Raw genomic sequence first — 22,812 nt, 5'->3', positions numbered from 1 at the left:
ACAAAACAGAAGGTTATTACAGTATTCCACAAATGAGTACATGTTATCTTTGTCTTAAGAGAAATGACAATAAATGGGTATTTAATGAACATTTAAAATATGTGATTCATTATATTGTATGTTTTCGGAAAATTGTGGTCATTTGACACACAGCACCCACCAGCTTATACTTGAATATGACAGAAGGGATATTACCTGGTAAGATTTTGGCATCACTTTTAGGTTATTTACAGATAACCTGAAATGCATATTAAAAACACATAATTTTTCTGGAAATAAAATTATAAACCTAATTCTAATTTATTAGTTATTTACCATTCTATTCTTATAACTGGACATGGGAAAAGGGTGAACATCTTTGCCAGGTTAAAAGGGGTTATAAAATGTTTAATTAAATCTAAGCATTGCATTTGATAATTTTGTGGCTAACTTAAGATGCAGTGGTTGTTGTTGGCATTAAAGTCCTAATTAAAGAGAGGAGTACAGCCTTTTATAACATATTAAATAAATTTTCTCTAGTGTGGTCCATATGGTATATGGCTTAGGTAGATATTTTCATAATAAAATCATGAGAGAGAATAGCCTTTACACTTTTAACAACAGTAACTAAAACACACAGATTTGTTAGCCAAAAAGCTATTGTAACCTAACCTATTTAGGTTAGGTTAAAGTTAAGTGGAAATAGATTCTTTGAAGCAGTTTTACAAACATATTAGTAAGTTTGACTGGTACTATCATAAATGAAAATATAAAAATTGTTGAATGTATCATTTATGCTGAATATAGGGAGAAGATAACACATACAAATTATGCTGTAAAACATACAAGGTGGGAAAAATGATCAGTAATTTGAGTTATCTGAAAAAAAATCTATCAGATCTACTTGGATTTTTAGTTATTATCCATGCACATGTCAACTACTTGAAAATAGAGATTTTTGTCTTATTTACTTTTTATATTCCCAATAGTATTTTCTATATTTTAACTTATTAATTACTTAATTATTATTGATAAATTTATATGAGGTACGGAGATTGTTTTGATCAAAGCTATAGTAGCTAAATAAAATGTATTTATCTTTATATTTTGTAGTAAAATTCATTAAAAATTATCTTAGAGCCTGCGTTTTAGGCCCTGTATAAGAAATCCTTCCCACTCCATAAATCATCTTAGCTTTATCTTCCAGCCTTTATAATTTTGCTTGTCATATCTGGCATTTAATCCACCTCGGGCTTATTTTCATTTATGATGTGAGTTAGTGATAATAGCATCATATTTTTTTTCTTAAAGTGAGTTAAATTTCCCCAAATAATTTATTGAACATTCTATTATTTTCACATTTATTTGTGATGATACCTCTACATAAATCATACTTATTTCTGGATTCTATTTGGTCTGTTTGTCTATATCAGTTCCTTATTGTCTTAACTGCAATGGCTTCAGCTAGCTTAATAGCTGTTAGGGTGCATTTTCCTTGACTTCTCTTATGTGTGTTCTTTTCAATTGCTTTTGCTCACTGTGGGCATTTATTTTCTCATGTAAATTTTAGGACCCCTTTATGAAATTGCATATTTTGTTCATATTTCTTTACATTTATAAATTAAATTTATTTATTTAAATATATACTTAAATTATTTTGGAGAGAATGGCATCTTTACAGTATTGATATTTTTCATCACTCTATGAAAATGGTATATGTCTGCATTTATATAGGTATTTTTTCTGTTCTTTAATTGAATTTTAAAAATATGTATAAAGGTGTTATATATTTTTTGTTAGGTGAATTAATTAACTAATTTATTTATGCCACTGTGTTATAATTGATTGTTTTTTATATTGAAAAATTTATAAACTCTTCTTGGATCCAACAACCTTTCCTCTTTCTATTAATAGTTACAGCAGTTTGTTTCCATTTGTATCATAGAATTTAAACATTTTGAGACCTTATCCATGTATAGCTTTAAGCCATATAATATTTTCATAAATAGCACAGTAGTCCCCAACTTCTCATTGGTATGGGTCACCCATAAAGTTTCTTAAGAGCAAAACTTCAGTACTTAGCCTGTTGCTATTTTTTTCTATAAAAATGTTGCACTTTTCTTCTGTTTTGTTATATTCATTAGTTTATTTTCAACATTTCACATATAAGTGATAACATACAGTATTTGTCTTTGTCTGCCTTATTTCACTAAGCATAAGATTGTCTAGGTCCATCCTCATTGCTGCAAAGGGCAATATTTCATTCATTTTTATGGCTGAGTAATATTCCATTGCATATATATACCACACCTTCTTTATCCATTCTTCTGTTGATGGGTTCTTTATGCTTCCCGTACCTGGATATCTGTTTCCTTCTTCAGGTTTGGGATGGAAGACATTGCATTTTTGTTCAGAATAGAAATTCTTTTTATAGTGAAAGATGCAGAATTTGGCAAATGCTACTAGCTTCCATATCTTATCATCGAAAGTGCAAATATACAATATCATAGCAAGATATCAGAGAATTTTCCTCTTCCCATTGTGTAGCATCCTTTCCTTTGGGGAATTACTGTCTTACCTGTTATGTCATCCTGGTAAGGCACTTCCAGGTTTTACGGGAACAATGATCAAGATCAGGCCAATTATGATTTCTCTTTCTTAACAGTGTTTGTTAAAGAATTAGGCATGTAATCTAAACAGTGCCAATGAGACATACTCTCAAATATTAATTTTAAGAAACAAGGAAAGAGGGAAGAAAAATCCTCTCAGCCTGCTAAAATACGAGATGTGATGTTGAAGCCTCTGATGGTCATCTCACCTATTTGAATGGTGGAAGCCCATCTGTAGAGCTCACAAAAGGAGCCCTGCACAGTAGGAAGCAAAGCCAAGTCAATAGGAGAAGAGAAACCTGAATTCATTTTCCCCTTTCAAAATCTCAATTTAGGCACTATATTTTCTTTTCTTAGAACTAGTCTGAGATGTATTGGCATCATTTGCAGTCAAAAGTTTCCTAATACTTAATCTGATACTTGCAGGTAGGCTGTTACCTCTGACAAGCTCTAAAGTATGAAATTTTTGGAGTTGTCAGAAGGATGGGAATATATTGGGTTAGTCAAAAAGTTCATTCAGGTTTTTCCATAAGATGTTACATTTACATAACATAATGAACAAACTTTTTGACCAACCCAATACATTCACTAACAAGTGGGCATTTGGCAATCCTTATTTGGTAATAAAGCACCTGTTTAAATTATCTCTTTGTGTGTGTGTGTGTGTGTGTGTGTGTGTGTGTTGTGGAAAGACGTATATCATATGCCTACAGAGTTTGGATGTTTAGAGAACTAAGTAGAAAAATGTCAGACTGCAGAATTATGTTGGCTCATTCTTGTGACCTTTAATACTGTCTTGAGAGAAGCAGGGACAAAACTTTACTGAGAAGCACAGACCTTGGAGGGTCATTCAGACCATGTGAGAACTTTGGCTTTTGCTTTGAGTGAGATGGAGAGGCACTGAGTGAATGGTTTTGAAAAATAGAATGAGATGATCTGGATAATGATTCTAAGCCTCACTCTGGCTTTTGAGTAGAGAATAGACATAGAAATGCAAGGAAAGACCAGTTAAGAATCTATAATAATGACTCAGCTGAGAAATGGTGGTGGTTACTCACAGTGGATGTAGTAAGAAATGGTCAGAGTTTCAGATAATATGTGTCAGTCTAGGTATGCTAACTATGAAAGATGATTAGCCAATGGGAAATCTCATACTGATCATCCAGAGAAACTGAGTGACAGATAACCCAACATACCTATAAACACTGACCCCTTCCAGCTCCCTAAAGACCCTTGCCTGACCTTTTCAGCTCACTCAGTGGGAACAGTGCCAGACTGAGATATTTCAGAGCCTTTGCTCCCTAGACAGCAGAATACTTAAGCATATTTCTCTAGGTTCCATTCAACATGATTTCCTGTTGTCATTCCAGCCAGTAAAGGTACAAGTGTTCAGTGATGCTGTTCTATTAAGTCTATATATTATAATTGTAGACAAAAGAGCTGACAGATATTTTGTGACTGCTTATAAATGTATCTACTTAAACCTAAAAAATGTTTGAAATATATTGTCAAATTGGTATTCTACTACTTAAACAGAATTTAAATGTTTATAAGAACTGCATGTACTTTTCAGTCTATGAAAGAGATAATCTATTTAAAGAAAATTTGCTTTTAGCCACACAGGACTATATATTCCTCTCTCTTGAGAACTGCATCATCAAACTCATTCAGTGGGGCATCTGAGAAGAATAAGAGTGCTATGTGTTTATAACGAATATAATAATATATAAATAAAATGTGTTGCTGTCTCATTAATGAACAATAAGAAGATTAAGAGGGGTTTATGCCACATCTTTATCCATTCGTCTGTCAATGGATACTTAGGTTGCTTCCATGTCCTGGCTATTGTAAATAGAGTTGCAGTGAACATTCTCAGGATATATGCCCATTAGTGGGATTTCTGGGTCATATGGTGGTACATATATACAATGGAATATTACTCAGCCATAAAAAGAAACGAAATTGAGTTATTTGTAGTGAGGTGGATGGACCTAGAGTCTGTCATACAGAGTCAAGTAAGTCAGAAAGAGAAAAACAAATACCATATTCTAACACATATATATGGAATCTAAAAAAAAAAATGGCTCTGAAGAACCTAGGGGCAGGACAGGAATAAAGATGCAGATGTAGAGAATGGACTTGAGGACACGGGGAGGGGGAAGGGTAAGCTGGGATGAAGTGAGAGAGTGGCATGGACTTATATATACTACCAAATGTAAAATAGCTAGTGGGAAGCAGCTGCATAGCACAGGGAGATCAGCTGGGTGCTTTGTGACCACCTAGAGGGGTGGGATAGGGAGGGTGGGAGGGAGATGCAAAAGGAAGGATATATGGGGATATATGTATATGTATAGCTGATTCAACTTGTGATACAGCAGAAGCTAACACACCATTGTAAAGCAATTATACTTCAATAAAGATGTTAAAAAATAAAAGAAGTGTTTACGCTATGCTTATTATAGCAAGCATTGTTAATTTGCACTAACATTTTGATTTTCACCTGTAATCTAGTGAGAAAGACATCTTAATGATGTAAAGCTAGATACAAAAAGGGAGTTAGACAATATTGTATTTCTTTTATTTAAGAGTTATTGCTGGATTTATGTATTTTAATGAAGAAAATTATTAATTGATTAAAATCCTATTGGCCAAATGTTTTCCATATTACTCTCTAACTAATCGTTTGCATTTTCCTTGAGTAAGCACTTTTGAAAGCTAAGCTATTTTCTTCTGTATACTACTAATTTTTAGTAAGCAACCATATGTAAAACATGGCAAACATTAATTCCATCAAAACCTCACTGGGAGTTCTCAGAAACTGACAGGCTGATTCTCAAATTCATAAGAAAATATGAACGACCTAGAAAATCCAAAACGTTTTAGAAAAAGGAGAGCAAAGTTAAAGAATTTAAGCTGCCTGATTTCAAGATTTACCATAAAGCTACAGTAATTAAGATAGTGTACTATTACTTAAGTATTAGACGTATATACTGGTGGCATAAAATAGAGAGTTCAGAAATACACCTGCACAGATATGGTCAATTCAGGTTTGATAAAAGAAATACAGTGGGAGATATACTCTTTAAAAAAAGTGATGATGAGAAAGTTAAATATCCACATGGGAAAAAAAATTAACCTAAAAACTTAATTTATACATTTACAATACCTAATTCAGAGCTGATCATTGACCTAAATGTAAAAAGTAAAACTGTAAAGCTTCTAGTAGAGAACAAAGAAAAAAATTTTGTGACCATAGGTTAGGCAAATACTTCTTAGACTGGACAAAAAAATCATGAATTATAAAATCCAAAAAAATGATAAATGGGACTTCATCAAAGTTAGAATTATGATGCTCTTCAATAGTCATTGTAAGAAAATAAAAAGGCAAGTCATAGAATGGAAGGAAATATTTTCAAAACACATATCTGATAAAGGACTTGTACACACACACACACACACACATATAAAATGAACACTTAGAACTCAATAATAACATAATCTAATAAAAATGAGGAAAAGATTATGTTCTTGATTATTTTTTCCTCCTTATGCTTTTAAGAAATTAGTAAAGTTTGGATAGTTTTTGAAAACTCTTTTCCATTTCAAAACAGTTTTATTTTCTGACATATATCCTGTATATCTCCTTAGAGAGCTCTTTATGCCATTACTTAATCAGCTCCAAGTCCAGAATCTCATCATCTAATTCAGGTCCATACATGGATAAAGCCCTTTAAGTTTGTTTCCTAAGTACAGCTCCTCAATTATAGTTCTGAATCTGTAGACCCTGGAAACCAAAAAGGCATGTTGTCTGCCCTCAAAATACCTAACATAAATGGTGAGACAGGTATAGGATAACTGCTGTAGACATTCAGTTTAGAAAGGGGGAAAGTGAGACAAGTAGTCACTTGTTTATAAGAATTCTAAAAATATATGGAAATGTTAGGAGCTCCTTGATTATGCCTTAAGGCCTGGAAATAATTTTCCTTGGCACTCACGTCTGATCTCTGGACTCATGTTTTCACCCTCTAAGTCATTTTACCTATTGCATGAAAGGTAGCACTTTTTTTTGTAGCTAAACAGATGTAGTAGCCTGCTTCCTGCAAGTAGAATCTGGAGGTCCAAAGGCCTCTTCTCTTTTGGTACATTCTTAATTTTAGCATCATGTGCTGTCTGGAGAGGCTGAAGATTTTTTAAACCGTCAAGTTTTGGCTCTTTTTTAAGTCTGTCTTTCAATTTATCTCTTTTTTCTTTCAGTTCACTATTAGCATCATGAAGAAGCTAGGCTGCACCTTCAAAACTTTTCTTATACATCTTTTTTCTTATGTATCTCTTTTCTTATACATCTCTTTAAGGAGATCACCCAGCTCATTAGGCATATGTTCTACTTTCTACACAATCCAGTTTAGTGTTGTTAATCTTTCTGCCACTAAGTAACAAGGATTCTCCTTATTCCATTTTTCAGAAAGATTTTCCTCTCTTTCTTGTAAGCCCTCATCCACAGCATAAAGTCCTAAATTCCACAGACAGAATGTTGAAGGCATTTTAAGTTTTCACTAACACTCTCCTTAAAGTCTGCTGCTCAGTTTCAAAGTTGTTCCCACGTTTTAGGTTTTTGTAATGGCAGTCCTCACATTCAGGCACCAAAATCTGTGTTAGTAATCTATTTCTGCCTAATAAATTACTCCAAAACTTAGTGGTTGAAAGCAGCAAATATTTATTATTTCACGGTTTCTGTCAGTCAGGAAGTCAGGCACAGATTTGCTGCGTATTTCTGCTCAATGGCCTCTCAAGAGACTGCAATCAAAGTGTCAGCTAGGACTGCAGTTGTCTCATATTTCAACTAGGGTAGGATTCACTTCCAAGCTTATTTTCACGATTATTGACAGGCCTCAGAAGGTCTGCTTGTAGGCATAGTGATGTGGCCTCTCCACAGGGCTGCCAGCTGGTTTCCCTCTGAGTGGGCAGTCTAAGACAGAGCAAGAAAGACTGCAGCTCTTCATGTCCGCTATATCATATTCACTAGAAATGAGCCAGTAAGTCCAGGCCATATTCAAGGGTAGGGTATTACACAAGGGCTTGAATACGCGTAGGCAGGGGCAATGGAGGGATGAGGTAGGGAACATCTTCAAGGCTGCATCCTGCAATAGTTTTGTATACATACATACAAATAGTGATTTGGAATTGTCCGTAATATTGAGTTAAATATTACCCCCAATTGCAAGGTTTTTTACCAAAGATGTTATATACTTTATGTCTTAAAGAAGAAATTACAAATCTTGAATGAATGGACGATTTTCTCAATGTATCTTGTAAGTTATAATTTAGCAGACTCTAATTAGATGTTGGTGAAGTTATCTTTTCTAGGTAACTTCATTTTAGGCCTTGTTTTGTATATGTATGCACTGTGAGAAAAGATCACTACTTCAAACATTATGATTTTATTAAACATGTATTTTGTATTGATTTTCCAATGTAAGAATTTCAATAATACTTGGCTTGTGCTCTCATGCTGTCACATCTTTTCATGTTGTGTTCATGTTTATAAAATAAATTTTCTTGATGTACAAGAATTTATATTCTGCTCCACCCCAGTTCTGAGAAAACATCCTGTATGAGTCAGGGTCCAGTAAAAAAAAACAAAACACAGAGATTGAATACAGGCATCTGTTTTCATAGGTGGAGCCCAACAGAGGATAAAAGGATCCTAAGGGAACCCAGAGAATCAAAATTGCATAAAGGCCCCACCATTATTTGAGCAGGGAAACCAAAGGGAAGAAGTTATATCACCTGAGTATAGGAATCCTGACTCTCACGCTCAAACCTGTGATGAAGGGCTGTTATTGATGGAGTTCAGATAGCAGAGGAGGGGTGGATGCAAATTGGTGCTTCAGAAACTCTAACGCCTCAGTTCATGTTTCTGGGCTGTTATGCATACTCCAGAGGGAGTGACACATGACTGCTGGGTGTATCAAAAGATGCTGGAATCTGGATTTAACCATCCTAACCAGAGAGACGTCAACCAGACCAATGAGCTGGAAACTCTTCTCCTCATTCCAGCTTTCTAATCTTCCACCAGTGATTACTACTAGGAGAGAGTAACTCTTAGCTGGTAAAGGAATTGGCTAAATATAGTTTGCAGATTTCCTACCCCAGCATCAGTGAGCAGAGGATAGAAGGGTAGTCTTGACACCAAGAAACTAAAGGTCAGTAAGTGCTCCCTAGCAGAAAGTGTAGATAGAGCTTTGAGGTTAATAATGACCTGACCAAAGATAAAGTTCTGTGAGCTCTTAAAATGTCATAATGTTTATTTTCAGGTTGATATTAAGAGCCTTGGTTCATTTAAGTAGTGGTATAACAAAATTGTCTGCAATTGATCCAAAATCTCAGAAACAGAATGGAGTAAATACAAGAAATATTTAACAAGGATCTAGACGAACTAAAGAGCAAACAGCAGTGATGAACAGCACAATTACTGAAATTAAAATACTCTAGAAGGAATCAATAGCAGAATAACTGAGGCAGAAGAACAGATAAGTGAGCTGGAAGATAAAGTGGTTACTACAAGCAACTATATGTCAATAAATTGGACAACCTGGAAGAAATGGACAAATTCTTAGAAAAGCACAACCTTCTGAGACTGAACCAGGAAGAAATAGAAAATATACACAGACCAATCACAAGCACTAAAATTGAAACTGTGATTAAAAATCTTCCAACAAACAAAAACCCAGGACCAGATGGCTTCACAGGCGAATTCCCTCAAACATTTAGAGAAGAGCTAACACCTATCCTTCTCAAACTCTTCCCAAAAATTGCAGAGAGAGGAACACTCCCAAACTCATTCTACAGGGCCACCATCACCCTGATACCAAAACCAGACAAAGATGTCACAAAGAAAGTAAAATACAGGCCAATATCACTGATGAACATAGATGCAAAAATCCTCAACAAAATACTAGCAAACAGAATCCAGCAGCACATTAAAAGGATCATACAACATGATCAAGTGGGATTTACCCCAGGAAAGCAAGGACTCTTCAATAAATGCAAATCAATCAATGTGATACACAATATCAACAAAATGAAGGAAAAAAACCATATGATAATCTCAGTAGATGCAGAAAAAGCTTTTTACAAAATTCAACACCCATTTATGATAAAAACTCTCCAGAAAATAGGCATAGAGGGAACCTACCTCAACATGATAAAAACCATATATGACAAACCCACAGCCAAGATTGTTCTCAATGGTGAACAATCCTTTCCTCTCAGATCAGGACCAAGACAAGGTTGCCCACGGTCACCATTATTATTCACATAGTTTTGGAAGTTTTAGCCACAGCAATCAAAGAATAAAAAGAAATAAAAGGAATCCAAATTGGAAAAGAAGAAGTAAAACTGTCAATGTTTGCAGGTGACATGTTACTGTATGTAGAGAATCCTAAAGATGCTATTAGAAAATTACTAGAGCTAATCAATGAATTTGGTAGAGTAGCAGGATACAAAATTAATGCACAGAAATCTCTTGCATTCCTACACACTAATGATGAAAAATCTGAAAGAGAAATTTACCACTGCAACAAAAGAATAAAATATCTAGGAATAACCCTACCTAAGGAGACAAAAGACCTGTATGCAGAAAACTGTAACACACTGCTGAAAGAAATTAAAGGTGATACAAACAGATGGAGAGATATACCATTTTCTTGGATTGGAAGAATCAACTTTGTGAAAATGACTATACTACCCAAAACAATCTACAGATTCAGTGCAATCCCTATCAAACTACCACTGGCATTTTTCACAGAACTAGAACAAAAAATTTCACAATTTGTATGGCAACACAAAAGACCCCGAATAGCCAAAGCAATCTTGAGAACGAAATATGGAGCTGGAGGAATCAGGCTCCCTGACTTCAGAGTATACTACAAAGCTACAGTAATCAAGACAGTATGGTACTGGCACAAAAACAGAAAGATCAATGGAACAGGATAGAAAGCCCAGAGATAAACCCACACACATATGGACACCTTATCTTTGATAAAGGTGGCAGGAATGTACAGTGGAGAAAGGACAGCCTCTTCAATAAGTGGTGCTGGGAAAACTGGACAGGTACATTTAAAAGTATGAGATTAGATCACTCCCTAACACCATACAAAAAAATAATCTCAAAATGGATTAAAGACCTAAATGTAAGGCCAGAAACTATTAAACTCTGAGAGGAAAACATAGGCAGAACACTCTATGACATAAATCACAGCAAGATTCTTTCTGACCTACCTCCTAGAGAAATGGAAATAAAAACAAAAATAAACTAATGGGACCTAATGAAACTTCAAAGCTTTTGCGCAGCAAAGGAAACCATAAACAAGACCAAAAGACAACCCTCAGAATGGGAGAAAATATTTGCAAATGAAGCAACTGACAAAGGATTAATCTCCAAAATTTACAAGCAGCTCATGCAGCTCAATAACAAAAAAACAAACAACCCAATCCAAAAATGGGCAGAAGACCTAAATAGACATTTCTCCAAAGAAGATATACAGATTGCCAACAAACACATGAAAGGATGCTCAACATCACTATAATTAGAGAAATGCAAATCAAAACTACAATGAGGTATTACCTCACACCTGTCAGAATGGCAATCATCAAAAAATCTACAAACTATAAATGCTAGAGGGGGTGTGGAGAAAAGGGAACCCTCTTGCACTGTTGGTGGGAATGTAAATTGATACAGCCACTATGGAGGACAGTATGGAGGTTCCTTAAAAAACTAAAACTAGAACTACCATATGACCCAGCAATCCCACTACTGGGCATATACCCTGAGAAAACCATAATTCAAAAAGAGTCATGTACCACAATATTCATTGCAGCTCTGTTTACAATAGCCAGGACATGGAAGCAACCTAAGTTGAGAGATGAATGGATAAAGAAGATGTGGCACATATATACAATGGAATATTACTCAGCCATAAAAAGAAACGAAATTGAGTTATTTGTAGTGAGGTGGATGGACCTTGAATCTGTCATACAGAGTGAAGTAAGTCAGAAAGAGAAAAACAAATACCGTATGCTAACACATATATATGGAATTTAAAAAGAAAAAGTTCTGAAGAACCTAGGGGCAGGACAGGAATAAAGACACAGACGTAGAGAATGGACTTGAGGACACGGGGAGGGAGAAGGGTAAGCTGGGACGAAGTGAGAGAGTAACATTGACATATATACACTACCAAATGTAAAACAGATAGCTAGTGGGAAGCAGCTGTATAGCACAGGTAGATCAGCTCGGTGCTTTGTGACCACCTAGAAGGGTGAGATAAGGAGGGTGGGAAGGAGATGCAAGAGGGAGGCATTATGGGGATATATGTATACATATAGCTGATTCACTCTGTTATACAGCAGAAACTAACACAACATTGTAAAGCAATTATACTCCAATAAAGATGTTAAAGGAAAGAAAAAAAAGAACCTTGGTCAACCTGGCAAAGGGCTCTCAGGAGTGTTGCCTATCAGATGATACCCAGTTGGGTCAAAAGGGCAAGGCCCTTGTCTCCTTATCTCTTTCAGTCTGGATACAGGTTTCCTGGGAAGGGCATGAAGTTGGGTGAGGTTAGGTGTTTGCAGCTGCGGCAGGCTCTGAAGAACTTATGAGCTGGAAGCTGTCTGCCGACTTTCCTCTCCACTGTTATGCAGTCAGCCTTCATGGTGGGAGATCTGGTGGTACACCTCTATATTTACCAAAAATGTTGAAATAGTATTTCTTCACTGTGGAAGATTGTAAGTTTTTAAAAATTTCAGTTAAATTAATGTAGTGTCCAATATTCAAACAAAATACAAATTATAGAACCACAGTTCCTCACACAACCATAAAACACAATGGAAAGAAAATAAAATGAATGTGATATCTCTGTGTCCTCATACTGTTCTGAAATAATTGTGCAATAAATTGTGCAAAGCTATTTTACAAAAATAATACAGGATGCAATTAAGGATGTTAGAGCTCTTTTGAAGGATATAGACATAAAGTCCAGGTATAATGGGTAAAATTTATGATTCAATTACCCAAAATATTCACTTTCTTCATTGCAAATATATACTATGTTCAAACCATGTTTGGTCTAATTATGAATTCATACTGAAACCAAAAATAAACTCATTGATGAATTATAACATATTTCAACATTAATATTGAAGTATATTTAAATATACTGTATCCTCAGATTCATTTTGGAATCTACATATATTTTTAAGCATTAAAACTTTCTGTTTACATATATCCAAAACCATAAAAATGGTTTTTTAATCAGAAGGTAACTAGCAGGGGGTTATCATTTTGAGAAATGACTTATTTACTATATAAAATTATCCCTTTTATTTTAAAATCTAAAGAGAATGAATTAGACTTTTCGTTTGCTTCACTTTGCAAATCCAATTACTGCTGGGTATACAGCTCAGGTGCTATTTTGCAAGGGCCATTCTCAACTAGTCATCTCCAACTCCATGACTTAGTAATAAGCTTATTCAAAAGTTGCTGCAAAAACTCTGATGTTCAGATTAGAAGATGCAAGGTCTAAAATAATCTTAAACCCAGCTGAAATAGGTGACAAATCTAAGGAAACCTATTATATAAGAATGTCCCATTCTTCACAATGTTCACTTTGAGGACTAAAAGTGACTCCTTAGAGATCTGGAGCTAATCTTCACCTAAGAAATGATGTGCTTTAAACACAAAGGAACAGATATGCTATATTGTTGCCAATTCTACAAGATTTCTTTATGTGAATATTTTATATTGCAATACCAAATGAAGAAATTCAATTTTTATAAGATTTTTGGTATTATTTATTATACCACATGTGTATTTAAATCATTAGAATATATTAATATGGCAAGATTATTTTAGGATTGATATTATTCCAACAATATTTATAAGTCCATTCCAGTTATATTTAAATATATATATGTAAATATGAGTTTATGTATGCTTTTGGAACAATGGGCCTTATGCTTTTGGATATGGACATGTATGGATGGTTTGAATATGATGTATGTGGGAATGAGAGAAGATGGGAGGTGTCTGTAAGTGGATCAGTGTTTACGTAGTTGATATAGTTATTTTTAACACTGTCCCCTATGCCTATAATTATCCATATTTATGCATGTCTGCATGGGAGTGTTTGTATGTGTGATTTTTAGATCAAATTCTATAACATTAATAGATTTAAATTAATGTTTGTATTTATAGAATTATAGTAGATTTAAATTTAAATATAACATTAATTCGTTTAAATTGTATTTAACAGGTGTAGTGACAAGTTTTCAAAACATTGTGCTTGTCTGTATGTTTATTTGAAACATTGAAGGAGATTGAAAAAATGTCTGATTTATTAGATGTAAAAGAGTTTTTCAAACATTTGGAAGTAGGTATTGCAAATGGTTGAGAGAAATAGATTAAATTTTCAGATGTAGTTTGAAATGTCTTACAGAATTGATAAAATTAAGTTTGTAAACATTGCTAGATATTTAGGGAAATTTACTCATGGAAATGAAAATGAAAATTAATTGGACATTAAATTTGATTCCACTTATCTAAGGTTTCTAAAATAGTCAAAGTCATAGAAACAGAGAGTAGAATAGTGGTTATCAGGGGCTGGGGGGTTGAGGGAAGTGGAGAGCTGTTGTTCAATGGATGCAAAGTTTCTGTTATGCTAGGTGAGTAAATTCTAGAAATCTGCTGTATAATAGTGCCTATGGCTAACAATAAGGCATGGTGCACTCCAAAATTTGTTAGGAAGGTATACCTCATGTTAAGTGTTCTTACTAAAACATTAAACAACAACAATAAAGGGACACAAGAAAACCTTGGGGGGTGTTGGATATGTCTACTACCTTGATTATACTGATGGCATCTCAGATGTTTGCTTGTGTCTAAACCCATCAAATGGCATATTTAAATATGTGTAGTTTTTTTAATACCTCAATAAAGTTGTTAAAAAACAAATTTTCCAAATAAAGGTATTTAATGATAACCCACATTACTATATTTATAATTGAATACACCAGATTATAAACCGTGTTTAGGAGTTTAAAAGGAAAATAGATTTTTAAATTTGTAAACTGAATAAATTGAGAACTAAAGAAAATACAAGCAACCATAAAAGTTCTTTACCAAACACAGAAACCACTACCCCCACCCCCACCCCCACAACACCATAATCTCAAATAATGAGTAGGTAGAAAGCCTGGGAAAATCCTCAACCAACCACAGCCGTGATCAGATGAAAGGTGATTTCTTTGTCTATAAATGGTTTCTTTTTCCTCGCAGGCCCTCCCCAAACCCTATCTTGGATAGCAGGCAAAGGAAAATCAACAAAAGAGCTAGACTTAGTATAGAAAATAAGTGATTCAAGAATCTTAAGGAAACATTCAGTCTCTCTAGGTAAAATGCTTGGTCTCTCAGGCTTCTCAGACTATGTCTACAAATGACGAGAGGTGTGTGGAAATATGGTTTATGGAATCTCTTATTAAGGTGAGGCACAGAACACTTCTGTCATTCGTATCCTCTGGTCACTGTTTGCCCAGATAGCCTTTGCAACAAAAGTCCATTCCAGAGTAACAAAGAACCTGATCTCCATGTCTTAAAAAGTGCCCACTGACAGCGCTTGTCCCTCTCAGGCTTCCTTTCATCCTGAGTGGAAGAGGAGCCCTCTTTACTTCTCTGTCAGATTTTTCTTCGGGCACCTGCTTTTTGGGACCCTGCTATTTCAGGGTCCCTGACTACAGACTTGACTCTGAACCAGTCATGTCCACATCACATGGGACTCATGGGAGGCTCTGTTATATAAACAAGGCAAAGATGGCCTCTGTCTGTTGGCCCTATGGTGATTGTTTCTTTTTTTTTTTTTTCTTGCGTTATGCGGGCCTCTCACTGCTGTGGCCCCTCCCATTTGCGGAGCACAGGCTCCGGACGCGCAGGCCCAGCGGCCACGGCCCACGGGCCCAGCCGCTCCGCGGCATGTGGGATCCTCCCGAAACGGGGCACGAACCCGCGTCCCCCGCAACGGCAGGCGGACTCTCAAGCACTGCAGTGATTGTTTCTTCATAGCAGACTGGGGCCCGTTAGTTCCAAAGCCCACAGGCACCAAACTCAGATTTTTTAGATTAGGCCATTTAGAGACTGTTTGCTTTGCATACCCTGTAAAACTGCACTCAACACCTGCTAGCCATCTGTATGATAAACCTCAGTCTATAAAAGGCCTCAGACTGCTGCTGTCCTTGAGAGTGTCTGACCCAGAGGCTCATCACTGTGCTGCTGAGCAAAATCACCTGCACTGACACAATTCTACTAGTTAAGTTAGAATTTAAAATAGTCTTTTAGAGCCACATGATGTTTGGTCAATCAAATCATTTTTCTCTTTCTTCAATAATAATAAGAAAAATAAGAACTCATATTTATTAAATGCTTGTTAAATTGCAGACATTTTCCTAAGTATTTTATATATATTGACTTAATTCTCAACAACAAGAATATCAACTTTGCTGTAGGTCCTAGCATTATTCCAATTTAAAGATGAAGAAACTGAATCACAGGGAGGTTAAGTAATTTGTCCAAGGTCACAGAACCAAGATTCAAACTGAGGCATACTTATCTTAGATCCTTACAACCTTGCTTTCATTGAATTTCACTTTCCCAGGCCCTCATCTTTTATTAAAATTACAGCAAGACAAACAGAAAACAAAAACCAAAGCAAAACAATACCCTCTATTTACTTCTGTCTTAAAAATTCTCTCCAAAAGAGTTCTCGTTATATCACCTTAGATGAACAAGGCAAATATAATAGCTGGTCTTCTTTTATACATACAACATATGTGTATTATATAATATACTCTAGATAGATAAATAAATGAATGGATGGATGATATATATATGGGGGAAAGGTGGGGGAGACATTGACAAAGATAATGATCTTTCTTCTGTCTTGCCTCCCTATAGTTCATGCTGCTAAGAGTAGCCAGTATAATACTTTCAAAATAAAATCAAATCATTGCTCTGCTCAAAGCATGTCGTGGCTTCCATTTCACCAATATGGTCTTGTTTTTGGAACATGCTAAGAATGCATTGACATGTATGTGACACTTCAGAAAGTTCCTTCTATCAAACACACTCTTCTACCTTTCCCTGTGACTTTTCCCCTATTTTCAGGTCTATGTTCAAAGGTTACTGTGTAGAAGTTCTTCTTGGACTATTCCATATATAGAACACTTCTCTCTGCCGTGTCGCTAACTCTTACTTTGTGCTAATCTTCTTTATAGCATTTATATGGCTCCAGAATGCAACTATAAAACCAGGGACCGTGTCTATTTGGCTTACTGTTGTATCCCCAGTGTTTAAAATAGTGACTAGACAGTTTTCAGCACTCAATACTTATTTCTTATGTGAATAATATATTTATAGCTAACTTTGAAGAGATATTAAACAAGGTGCTAGGTGTTATGTTTAAGTGGCTTAAGTATATGCTACATAACCATGACAAGAATTTCATGTTATAGAGAGAAATAACCAGCTTATAAGTGGCAGAGATAGGACTTGATCTGAGGCAGCCTGATTTTAGAGACTACACTATTTATCATCATATCAAACTACCAGACTATGAGAAATTTCTTTTAGTGTTTAAAACATTATTCCCTTCTTTGAGGTTTTGGTATTGTTCATTCTTTCAATTAAAGAGAGCAAATGCAATTAACATTTATTTTTACCCTGGCTGAGAGACAGTTTAAAATTTGGTTTGTTCTCCAGTCATTAATTTTATCAATGCCTTGGAATATATGCCTGTTCTAAATACTACTCCAAGTTGTTGTTTTTTTTGGAAAAAAATGTGGTAAATTAAAAAATTATAATTTGCCTTTAGGATCTCTAATCTGCTGATCTTGTGTTATGCCTTATTTGTGACTTGCATTGCATTCACTGTCTTCTGGGAAACTCCAGGCTTTGATTTTTCCTCCTCAGTATCTTATAGTACATCCATGGTTATTTCACTTAATTTTGTGCTTTGTGAACACTTTTACAATGTAATTTTAATTCTAATTACATATTTAATGTTAATGTTACTTTCAATTCCACGTATAAACTCCAGAAAAAAATGCAAAAGAATATATGTTACTTGGGCTTTATTCAGGAGTTGACAGTATAAGTTGGTCATAAAATTCTGCACTAATTTTTGACTGCTTTCTCACTGAGAGATTGAATATATAAATGGACAATAGCCAAAGTGTTACCAACCTAGGTCCTTGGACTCTTTAATCAAATAGAAATTGATAGAGGTCAGACGAGAAACTTAAGCAAGGCTTTACTGGGACTCCTGCTTCAGCAAGAGGGAGTGAAAACAAGTAACAGGTGCCCTTGCTTGCTCCCCCCAGGGTGGGGCAAGCTGGTTCCTTAAATGTGGTGAGAGTAGGGGCAGATGGGTGGGTCAGCCGGAAGAGTGGCTTAGGTGGTCTGCGTACCCCCTTGGTGGTGCTCTGTGCAGGGATCATGTGCAGTACCCTGCTTTTGCTCCCGGAACCTCAGACGTGTCAGTTGGTTTTTGGCCTTTTTCTATCTTACTGTTCATAATTTGCCCCAACTGTGCATGCATGCAGTTATTTTTAATCCCTTACAGTTTCTTTGTATTCTGTTGCTCAAGGAGACGTCTGTCCAGGTGCAAGCACTCCAGTAAAGGGTCCCGGTCCCAGCCTATCTCAAAACCATATATAAAAGTAGAATTCTGACCCTCAACCTGCAGCAACCAGTCCAGGAAGCTAAACAACAGCCTCAGTAGCCATTGACCCAAAACAGCCAGGACTTGATCAATAACGGAGGCTTCTCTAATTTTTGCCCCTGCTTCCAACTCAGGATCAAGAAGAGAAAGCCAAGTGTGCTCCCCTAACCAATCGTATAGGTTGCTCCACTTCTAGTTAGTCTGCTTACAGCTTCTCCAGGGCAACAGCCTCCAATCAGAGGATACTGAAGCCTTCCTTTTTTTTTCTTTCCATATAAAGCTTTCCCATTCATCTGTCTGCCTTTGAGACTCTGCCAACAAAAGGGTTGATGGCTGACTCCCTTGCTATAGCAAGCTCTGAATAAATCTCATTTGCTCATTCTCATTTGGGTTGTCTTAGTTTATTTCCACAGTTCCTTTATCAGTACCCTGACAAATTTATTTTAATTGCTTCTAGAGTATGTGTTCCTAATCTTATTTTTAAAATGTAGACTTTCACGTATTTATACACTGTATTCATGAACAACCATTCTTGAGACTATGGAGAGAGTGGCAGTAACTATGGAGAGAGTGGCAGTCAAGGACAAAGCCCCCCACTTCTGGACGAGCCATGTTCATATGCATATCAGCATTCCTAAAGTAGGTGCCGCCATTCAGAGCCCACAGCTGAGGCACATTTTAGGCGCCTCAGCTGAAACCTTCTTGCTAAAATATTTGCTCCACTCTGACTCAGCACTTTTTCACTCCTACCACATCTCCCTCCCCCCGCTCCTGGCCACCTGGGTCTATAAAAGGCAGGAGGGTTTTTTTTCTTTTTTCTTCTTTCTTTCTTTCTTTTTCAGGATCCTCAGCCTTGAGATGATTTCCCCCACTGTGCTGCATATAATCTGACTGACTCTCTGCTGGTACCCTTCCATGGGGAAAAATGGAACATTGGCTAGCCTGTACTTCTCTTTTTCTTTGCTTCTTGCCTGCACTATTGCAGTATCATGGGGAAAATTGTGTCCCCGAACAATTCATATGTTGAAGTCCTAACCTCCAGTACCTCAGAATGTGACTGTATTTGGAAATATATACTTAAAGAGGTAATAAGTTTAAATGAGGTCATTGGCATGGACTCTAATCCAGTATGACTGGTGTCCTTATAAGAAGAGAATTTTAGGACAAAGACACACAGAGGGAAGATCACGTGAAGACATAGGGAGAAGATGGTTATCTACAAGCCCAGGAGAGAGGCCTCAGAAGAAACAACCCTGCTGACATCTTGATCTCTAGCCTCTAGAACTGTAAGTTTAAACCACCCAGTCTGTCGTATGGTTTAGGCAGTTATGGCAGTCCTAACAAACACACACAGTAAGTGAACAAAGCCTTGATTGTTACTTTTGGTTTGGCTCATTGTCGGTAATCTACCACCTTGACACCTGGCAGCTCAACAGTTTTTCTCTTCATTGTATAATGTTTTTTGAAGAACATTTAAAAAAAAAATTTTTTTATTTGGCTGCACCGGGTCTTAGTTGAGGCATGTGGGATCTTTTAATTGAGGCATGTGGGATCCACTTCCCTGACTAGGGATGGAACTGGGTCCCCTGCATTGGGAGTGTGCAGTCTTAACTACTGGACAACCGGGGAAGTCCTGGAAGAACACTTTTTTTTTTTTTTTTTGCGGTATGCAGGCCTCTCGCTGTTGTGGCCTCTCCGTTGCGGAGCACAGGCTCCGGACGTGCAGGCTCAGCGGCCATGGCTCACGGGCCCAGCCGCTCCGTGGCATGTGGGAGCTTCCCGGACCGGGACACAAACACGTGTCCCCTGCATCAGCAGGCGGACTCTCAACCACTGCGCCACCAGGGAAGCCCAAGAACACTTTTTTAAAATGAAGTCGCAGTTTACAATTTTTTCTTTTATGTTCCATGTTTTGTTAATTTAAAAAATCTTTGTTGGATTACAAATAAACTGTTTTCTTTAAGAAATTTTTATCATTTTTTAGTTGAATATTTAGGTAGGCTTTTCATTTTGAGCTCATTGTTTCTTCATGGCATGAGAAAAGGGAGAATGCTCAATCTTTATGCATACAGATTAAATTTAATTGCTTTGGCATCTTTGTCAGAAACAAATTGAACCTATATATGTGGCCTATTTCTGGATGTTCTATTTTGTTACATTGATGTATATTATCTTTTCACTAATACCAAACAGTTTTGATTTTGTAGCTTTATTCTCAAAATTAGGTGGAATAAGTCTTCCAGATTTTTCTTTTTATTCAAAATCATTTTTGAATCAGCTTGTCGACTTGTATAATTGGAATTGTATTTAATGCATAGTTGAAATGGGAGGCGTTACTATCTTAAAAATACTAAGTGTTTCAGTCCATGAGTATTGAATATTTCTTCATCTAGTAGTCTTTTATTTTCTATCATTAATGATATGTAATTTACATTGTTGAGAAATAGTGCATCTTTTGTTAGACTTTTCATGAATATTTTATTTTGTGTATAGTGAATGGAAATGTAAATATTTTATTTTTTTAATTGTTGCCACTAGTTAACAAAAGTACAACTGATTTTGGTATTTTAATCTTTTATCCTTGAATTTTGCCATATTTCATAAATATTAGTAGTTTTTTTTGTGGATTCCATGGAATTTTCTATTTAAACAATCATACTATCTGCAAAAGGTTTACTTCTTACTTTCCTGGCTTTATCTTTTATTGATTTTTTTTGCCTTATTGAAATGGCTAGGGCCTTCAGAACAATGTTGAACAGGAGTGTTGAAAGCGGGAATCATTATCCTTTTCCTGATTACACAGGGTAAATATTCAGGTTTCTTTCATTATTGAAGATCTAGGCTGTAGATTTTTTTTAGATTCACTTGATCAGATTGAGGAAGTTTCCTATTTTTTAACAGCCTTGTTGAGTTATCATTTATATGTATGCTGCATGTATTTAATGTGTACAGTTTGATGAATTGGGACATATGCAAACACCTTTGATACACCTTTGATACCATCACCACAATCAAGGTAATATACATAGCAACACCTTCCAGAGTTTTCTTGTTTATTTATTTATTGTGGTGAGATCTTAACATGAGATCTACCCGCTTAAATTTTTAAGAGCACAATACTGTATTGTAAACTATATGTACTGTGTTGTACAGCATATATTCTAGAATTTATTCATCCAGTGTAACTGAAATTTTATACCCCTTAAATAACAATTCCCCATTTTCTCCATCCCCCCCAGCCCCTGGCAAACACTGTTGTATTCTTTGCTTTTGAGAATTTGACTCTGTGTGTGTGTGTGTGTGTGTGTGTGTGTGTGTGGTATCAATATAAGACACCTCTCTCTCTTTTTTTTTTACTAAGCATGAACAACTGTCTCAATTTTATTTAACATTTTTAAATGATTATACAACTTTCTATAATACACAATACAAAAAAAGTGCAAAATATTTACCATGAGCATGTGGTTATGAAAGTGAATACCCACAGCGGTTGCATCATCAACCCAACTAAGCACTTTTACTCATGTAAAGAAGCCACAGCGTTTTCTGAAAGTTTATTGGACGTTAACAGCTGCTCTACATCTTCTCCCACTACTGTCTTCAGAACTGGTTCATATTGCTTAGCACATACCCACCGGGGGTTAAGAAGGCGGTAAAAAACATCACAAGGGCAATAGCCACCTCTACGGTCAACGCCGGGCGCTGGCGGGGAGGCTCCGAGTGGGCCAGGCGCTGACCAGGCTGCAGGACCAGCAGGGTCACACAGCAGCTGGCAAGTAGGCAGAGAACCTGCAGGCGCGGCATGACTCGTTGGCTGAGGCACAGCAAGGCAAAGACGCGAGGCGCGGTGAGGTGAAGCGAAGTGACGCGAGGCAAGGTTTTTTGACATAAGATCTAAGATCTGTAGTTAGCAAACTGGAGATGTAGGAGAGCCAGCCAGTGGTGTAAGTTCCAGACTGAGCTTGAATGCAGGAGAATATGATGTCCCAGCTTGAAGACAGTCAAGCAGTTAGAAATAAGTTTTCTTATTCAGTCTTTTAGTCTATTCATTCCTTCAATGGGTTGGTTGAGGCCCATTCACATTGGGGAGGACAGTCTGCTTTACTTGTTTTTATCAATTCAAATGTTAATCTCATCTAGAAACACCCTCACAGACCCATAAATACGTTTGACCAAATATCTGGGCACCCCGTGGCCCAGTCAAGTTGACATAAAACTAACTACATCAGGAGCTCAGATGATTGATTTGAGGCAGTTGCTTCCTCATACCTGCAAGGGAATCACAGTGTTGATATTTTAATAGATTGCTTTACATAGTGAAGAAAATGTTTCAATGCATGATTTTATTTTCTTTGCTATGGAGCCCTATATATCCTTACAACTAAATGAGTAGAAGAGCACTGGTTATTGTTAGAGAAGTATCCTTTATTATTAGCATGGTTTGCTTAAACTCTTTC

Source organism: Lipotes vexillifer, unplaced genomic scaffold (assembly GCF_000442215.2).
Source record: "Lipotes vexillifer unplaced genomic scaffold, Lipotes_vexillifer_v1.1 scaffold363, whole genome shotgun sequence".
Classification (NCBI taxonomy): domain Eukaryota; kingdom Metazoa; phylum Chordata; class Mammalia; order Artiodactyla; family Lipotidae; genus Lipotes; species Lipotes vexillifer.
The sequence above is the reverse complement of the archived record's forward strand: the minus strand, read 5'-3'. Positions refer to the sequence as shown.